The sequence below is a fragment of the Haemaphysalis longicornis genome, unplaced genomic scaffold, assembly GCF_048455015.1.
Source record: "Haemaphysalis longicornis isolate Haplotype H1 unplaced genomic scaffold, Haemaphysalis longicornis Haplotype H1 scaffold_4, whole genome shotgun sequence".
Taxonomy (NCBI): Eukaryota; Metazoa; Arthropoda; class Arachnida; order Ixodida; family Ixodidae; genus Haemaphysalis; species Haemaphysalis longicornis.
This window is the reverse complement of record NW_027526361.1, coordinates 181,625,754-181,631,753: the sequence shown is the minus strand read 5'-3', so window position 1 is coordinate 181,631,753 and position 6,000 is coordinate 181,625,754.

The window sequence follows — 6,000 nt, the reverse complement described above, 5'->3', positions numbered from 1 at the left end:
AACATGAAGGGAACCGACTACTCTGCAGCCGATTGGGAAGCCTTGGTTACCATTAGTGAACCTAGATGGCGCCACCATACCGTAGCAAGCCGTTTTTTACCTTTGGTTTGTTTTTGACCGTATTTAAACCTGGCTTGTTTTTGTTCAGGGATAAAATAATCGTTTCGTGAAACATAGTGCTTGCTCGACAAATGTGGTCACGTAAGACACCGTTGCTTGCGTCAATAGGCAAGTGCCGTATGAGGCAGCCCCAAAGCCCCGCAGTCCTGTGCAGCTAATCCAAGCATAGTGCGCGCAGTACCAACAGCAGTACGCATCGGTACTTCTATCTTTACGTGTGCTTTCGTAACTTCCACTGTTTGTCCCACCATTCCTACGGCTTGAAAAAAAAATGTGCCCTAAATTTAAGAACGAATAGCTTGTTCGGCAAGCTTATAAGCTCTGCCTAATTTGCGTTTGCTTGCTGCCCTCCACCAATCGTAGAGCTGGCTGGTATGACATCATAGGTTTTGTAGCGGGAAATGAGCTAGTAGGTCGCATGGCCATTTCCTTTTTTCCTAATTATTAATTAGGTAGCTTATTTGAGTGAAGCTTACATTAAAAGTGGTGTCAGTATGATTCTAACGAGTCGATATTTTTAATGAACCAAACTTGTGTTTTCTCTTCATGACCCCTTTAAGCGTTCAACTCACGTAAGCAGACTTTAAATTTCTGCGCAAACTTCACACGCTGCAATGAAAAACAAAAGATTTGACACAGTTTTTTTTTTGAAGTGCGTAAGATAAAGCATATTGACAAATAAACTCTACTCGACACGAGGGCTCGCACTATTTGAGATCATCTTCAGACTGCATGTGCACAACCGTTAAAGTTTCCGCTTCCTGCATCAGAATTCGGCCGCTGGATGTCCATGCAAATTTTTATTTTTTGCTGCTTTCGCCTCACGAGCCTTCCGGAACAATATCTTATTTTCTAAGAAGAGGTGTTCATTGACGTAGATTTGGTGTGTGCCCATCAAGACAGGTGGCTAGTGCTTAGTCTTGTTTTTCTTTGGCTTCTGAAAGGAAACTATCACGGGATGTCCTGGTGGCGAATCTTACCACTACATTTGGCGTATATTTGTCTCTCGATGGGACGAAGCGGGCCACATAAATGTCTCCATCCACCCAAGTCGAGTCCTAAACTACTGGGCCATTTCTTCACTGTCTCCTTTAGGTTTTCATCTTCAGCGCAGGACAGTCCTAGTATTTTCCCGTTCATATTCCTTCCATGCGGGTTGAGTTCAATTAGCGCCCTCTTTGCGTCCGCCAGTTGCCTTGATATCTCTCGGTTTTGTTTCGGAAGCTCTTGGTTTTGGCGCTTGACCTCCGCTAGCTCCCGTCGAAATTGCTCAACATCTTTTCTAAACTCCTCAAAGGCCTTACTCGTGTAATGTACAGATTCACACAGCTTACCAACGTCAACTTTTATTTCCGAGTTGAAATTGCCGATCGTGTCAACCTCAACTTTAATGCAAACCTTGGACGTACCGAGCTTTGTGGGTAGTTCAAACCTGGACGACTTCCTTGATACATTTAGGAGCCTTCTCGGCCAGTGCCTTCACTAAATCATTAACAGGGCCAGGATGAGCGCCTGCCATGCCGTTAGCAAAGCCTATACGTAGCGTAGCACCACAGGAATAGGCAGCAATGCAACACTTTTCAAAAACACTACACAGGCAAACACGTACGGCAGCGGCAACATCGGAAATTACATAATGGGCATCAAAAAGTGCAACCAACCGGAAAAATAGACGAGCGCCGTTACACTGTGTACGTAAGCCGCCGGTGCCGCTGGCAAATTCCTTGGGGCACTCAGCTACCTTTGGGCACTGGGCTTCTTGGATGATCGTCCTATTATTAGATGCAACGCATCTCATTCACCCTCCTTGTCCCTGCATCCATCCGGCGTTGTCGTCGTCGGCGTCCGCCCCTCCCCCATTCTCCTCGCCGCGCCAGCTGCGCTCTCCGCCGCTCACCCCCTCTCCTCTCCGATAGCGAACACTCTCTCGTGAGGTGCATTGGATTGGAATCGATTGAATTGGCTTGGCTTGGCTTGGCTTGGATTGTATTGGATTGGATTTGGATTGGATTGGATTAAAGTGGATTGTGTTGCGTCATAGCCGCGGCAGACGCACTGGCGCCGGCGCGTCCCCTCACCGTTATGCGCGCTATAAAACGCGGTACCTGCGCCGCTCCGCTCCATCGTTCCAGCCCCGTTCCTCCGCTGTCCAACGCTGCAACGTGAACCGCCTATCGCATCTACACAGGGGTTCCCGCGAGGGGACGTGGGAGTTTTTTGTGGTAAGGTCTCCACTAGCAGTTTGATTTTGGTTGTAGGACAAATAAGCGTTCGCGGAATAAATTGACCTTTCCATCCACCCACTCCCCGTCTCGAACTCGCCCACACCAACGGCTATCTTTGTGTCCTTGTGCCCTTTCTTTTCTCCTTTCCAGAATCTCCCCAAATATCTGCGTCACCTTTCACTGCCCTCGACAGTTACTCTTATTATTAAGATAGTCTGGCTAAGGAAATGAAGGCTTTGGTTTTAGTGTCGCAGACGGTTTAAGTGTCGCAGTGTTTTGTAATATATATTTCTTCAAAATTAGTACAGCAGTTTCAGTTGTCTCCCTCTCACAAGGGGAGGAAAAGGGCCTCCCGCCGCTCACGTTTAGTTGCCGATTCCTTTGCGCCAATTGTAGGACTTACGCGGTGAAGGTGCTGCTGTTCTAGGGCTTGCGCTCGTTGGCGCTCGAGCCGACACAAGAGCGCTACAGCTCGCTGTTTCAGCGCATTAAAGCGAAGCTTTGTGGGCCTCAGTGATGGCGGCGTCGTAACCAAACCGCACTGCAGGAAAGCCAACTGTACACAATGGAAGGGCACATGATGGTGATGATGATGATGACCAAAGAAAACAACGGTTATCATGGTCGGGGTGAAATTTGGGTCCCTCGCGTTATGGAGCCGTCTTTCCGATTGCGTCATTCCGAGACGGACGGCGCGGGAAGGAGTGGTGCCCAGCTTTCTCGTGACGGACTCGTTTGCGGACGTCTGATTTTGTACTTGCCTCGCACGCAGGAAACTTGGACTTTGGCTCTCAGGCCGTTGGCGCCCTAGAAATCTTCGCGCTTCAACCACCAGAGTCGTTAGACGGAGGGGATTTGATCTGGATTTTATTTTTATTGCAGTTTACATTGCACAGAAACAAAGTATGAAAGAAAAACAGCCTTCGGATGCCACGCGCTCCTAAAGGCGACACATTACTTTACGTACGATGAACTAACCACTCTCCACGACGCTTTTTGTCGTACATATATCACTAGCTGCTGTAAATCCGATGTTTGGCCAAAGATATACAACCTTCTTTGCACGTTTATCCGCTGCACGAGCAAGCACTGACAACGGCTACTGCTAAAGCTGGTCATTCTAGGAGCAACGTGTTTTATGGTAATCATGCGCTACCGTTTGGTCCTTTCATAGCTGTAAGCTTCGCTCCTGATAAGCAATATATTAATCACTCATTGTCTTCTTCCGTTCAGCGTCTTCTCCTTACCTTCTCTTTGTACAAGGCAATCCTCCAATTGTGATTTTAAACTTCCCGAATGTACCAACGCATGTGGTGAGCGACTATTACAGCCAAACAGAGGAGCTAAAAAAAGTGAACTACGAATGGACGTACAGGCAGCCATAAGCTTTAAATTGACCAGTAAACTGCATTCAAAGCCTAATCACACCCTGGATGAAGCTGTTATTTTATGAATGTTCCTTTTCTTAGTCTCGAATGTTCCTTCTATGCAAGTCGTGTATTTTGAGAGAATATCCTGTTTGCTGTTGTACGGTTAAGGAACGAGCGTGAACAACGCGGGTGCTGCAGGTTCCAGAAGCAGTTCTCGCTAATGCCCTTCGCCTACTGGATGGTGTGCAATATCGATTTATTTATTTATTTATTTATTTATTTATTTATTTATTTATTTATTTATTTATTTCATATCTTCTTAGGGCTGAAGAATCACTGAGCGAAGCGCGTGTAAAACGTGCAGGGAACCAAAAATGCAGAAGATAAGAAATATATGCAATCAATGGCAGTCTGAAAGTCTGCCTTAAAAAAAACAGACACAGGGCAGTTGCAACAACAACATTCAACATAGTTGCTTCCCTGCGTGCGGAGACACACACACACAGGGCCACACGCACAGACGTACGCACGCAGGCACGCAGGCGCACGCGCGCAAAATAAACGAACAAAAACTGAAAACAAAGCGTAATTGAAACGGCGAAGGCGTTTTAAAAAAATTGCGTTTTTAAACAATATGACGGCAGTGTGAGCAGTCACAGAGGCTGGGAGGTGGTTCCACTCATGTGCAACCTTCGGAACGAATAAATCAAAATACAAATTCGTCCAGGCACTGATATGCGCGCTTTAAACTGGTGGTCGTTCCAGGATGGTACGTCAGATGGACGCCGAAAGAGAACGTTGCTAAGAGACGGAATACGACAAAAAAAATTACGCGGCAGGCAATGGCGAGAAATTTTACGGCGCAGCGAAAGAGCAGGTAACCGAAGATTAGCTTTCATCGAGGTAGCGCTGGCCGTACGACATAAATTTGACAAGATGAAACGGGCGGAGCGATTCTGTATCGTGTCTATGCCGTCAAAAAAATGGTCAGTATGAGGGTGCCATATCTATGATACGTACTGAAGTTTAGGTCTGACTAGGGATTGATAAGGTAAAGTATAACGGCAGTCGGAGCCAAAGAGAAGTTTGTGTAATTAACGTAAACAGCGATTTGCGATATACCTCTGTCAAGCGTGCCTATTTCACCCTTTCGGCCCTGGTGGTTTCAATTGACGCCATCACCTAAAAGTTCCTCTAGCGCATGAAGAACTCAACCAAAACTTCTAGTTTTTTTTAGGAATTGTCCTTCAATGATGCCTATTGCGATAGATATCACTGTTGTTTCATTTTCGTGGAGCTGCTCGCTACAAAAATCAGAAAGCTCCGATGAAGTGGAAATTACGACACTGAGGCAAATGGCGGTCTCAGTTTTATTCCCAAGCTTGTGAATCTATAAATACGCGCACTACGAAGCTGATTTTTCGCTTGTAAGGTTCATGTAGTCGTAACGTTTGGGAAAATGTGAAAAAATTATGTCGTTGCTCTACATAAATGTTTTAACTGCCAGATGTCAAAATTAATTGCTTTAATAATAAATCTGTTATTACTCTTACTTCCATCTCTGTTTCTTGTTTGTGGTCTTATAGGAACCTAAAATTTAGGAAAACACAGAAAACACTGCTTTGCTGGTAATCAAAAAAATTAGGGCCGAAAGGGCACTTACGCCGAGTTCACTCGGGCTTCCCGAGTAACACTTCGGCTGGGCGCTGCTAAACGACGAAAAAAGTGCCCTTGGGCGGAATGTCAGTGACAATAGCCGGCGTAAATATTATGTAAAATTACTTTAAATTCCCCCCGTTTATCACGCGAAAAATAATGTAAACATTTCATTGCATTTGCATTGTTCAAAATCAGAATCTGCGCCTCATAGAAGTCCACAAAAAACGGAGTCGGGACGGTGACTGAACACGGCCCTGATATCTTCACTTTTTATCCAATGCGAAGGGAATCGAAGTAGCATTATCATTTGGGGGAAATCATCTGAAAGCGTGGAGTATCACAAAGAAGGCTGAAGCGGGAACACAATCACAGGGCTGACATGGATCAAACCCCCCCAGGCGGCACAGGCACGTCGTTGAGAGACAGGTCGTTTTCTTGTTGTTTTTTTTTGTCGCTGCTTCTTTTTTTGCAAAATTAAGTACCCAATATATCTATAATTAACGTTTAACGTTACTTATTATTACCTAAACGCTCGCAGTTTTGGATTATTTGCTCCGATCACTGGACTTCTGCTCATGCTCACGAGATTACTCACTCGGCGAGCTGACCCCGGTAAAATGTGTTCG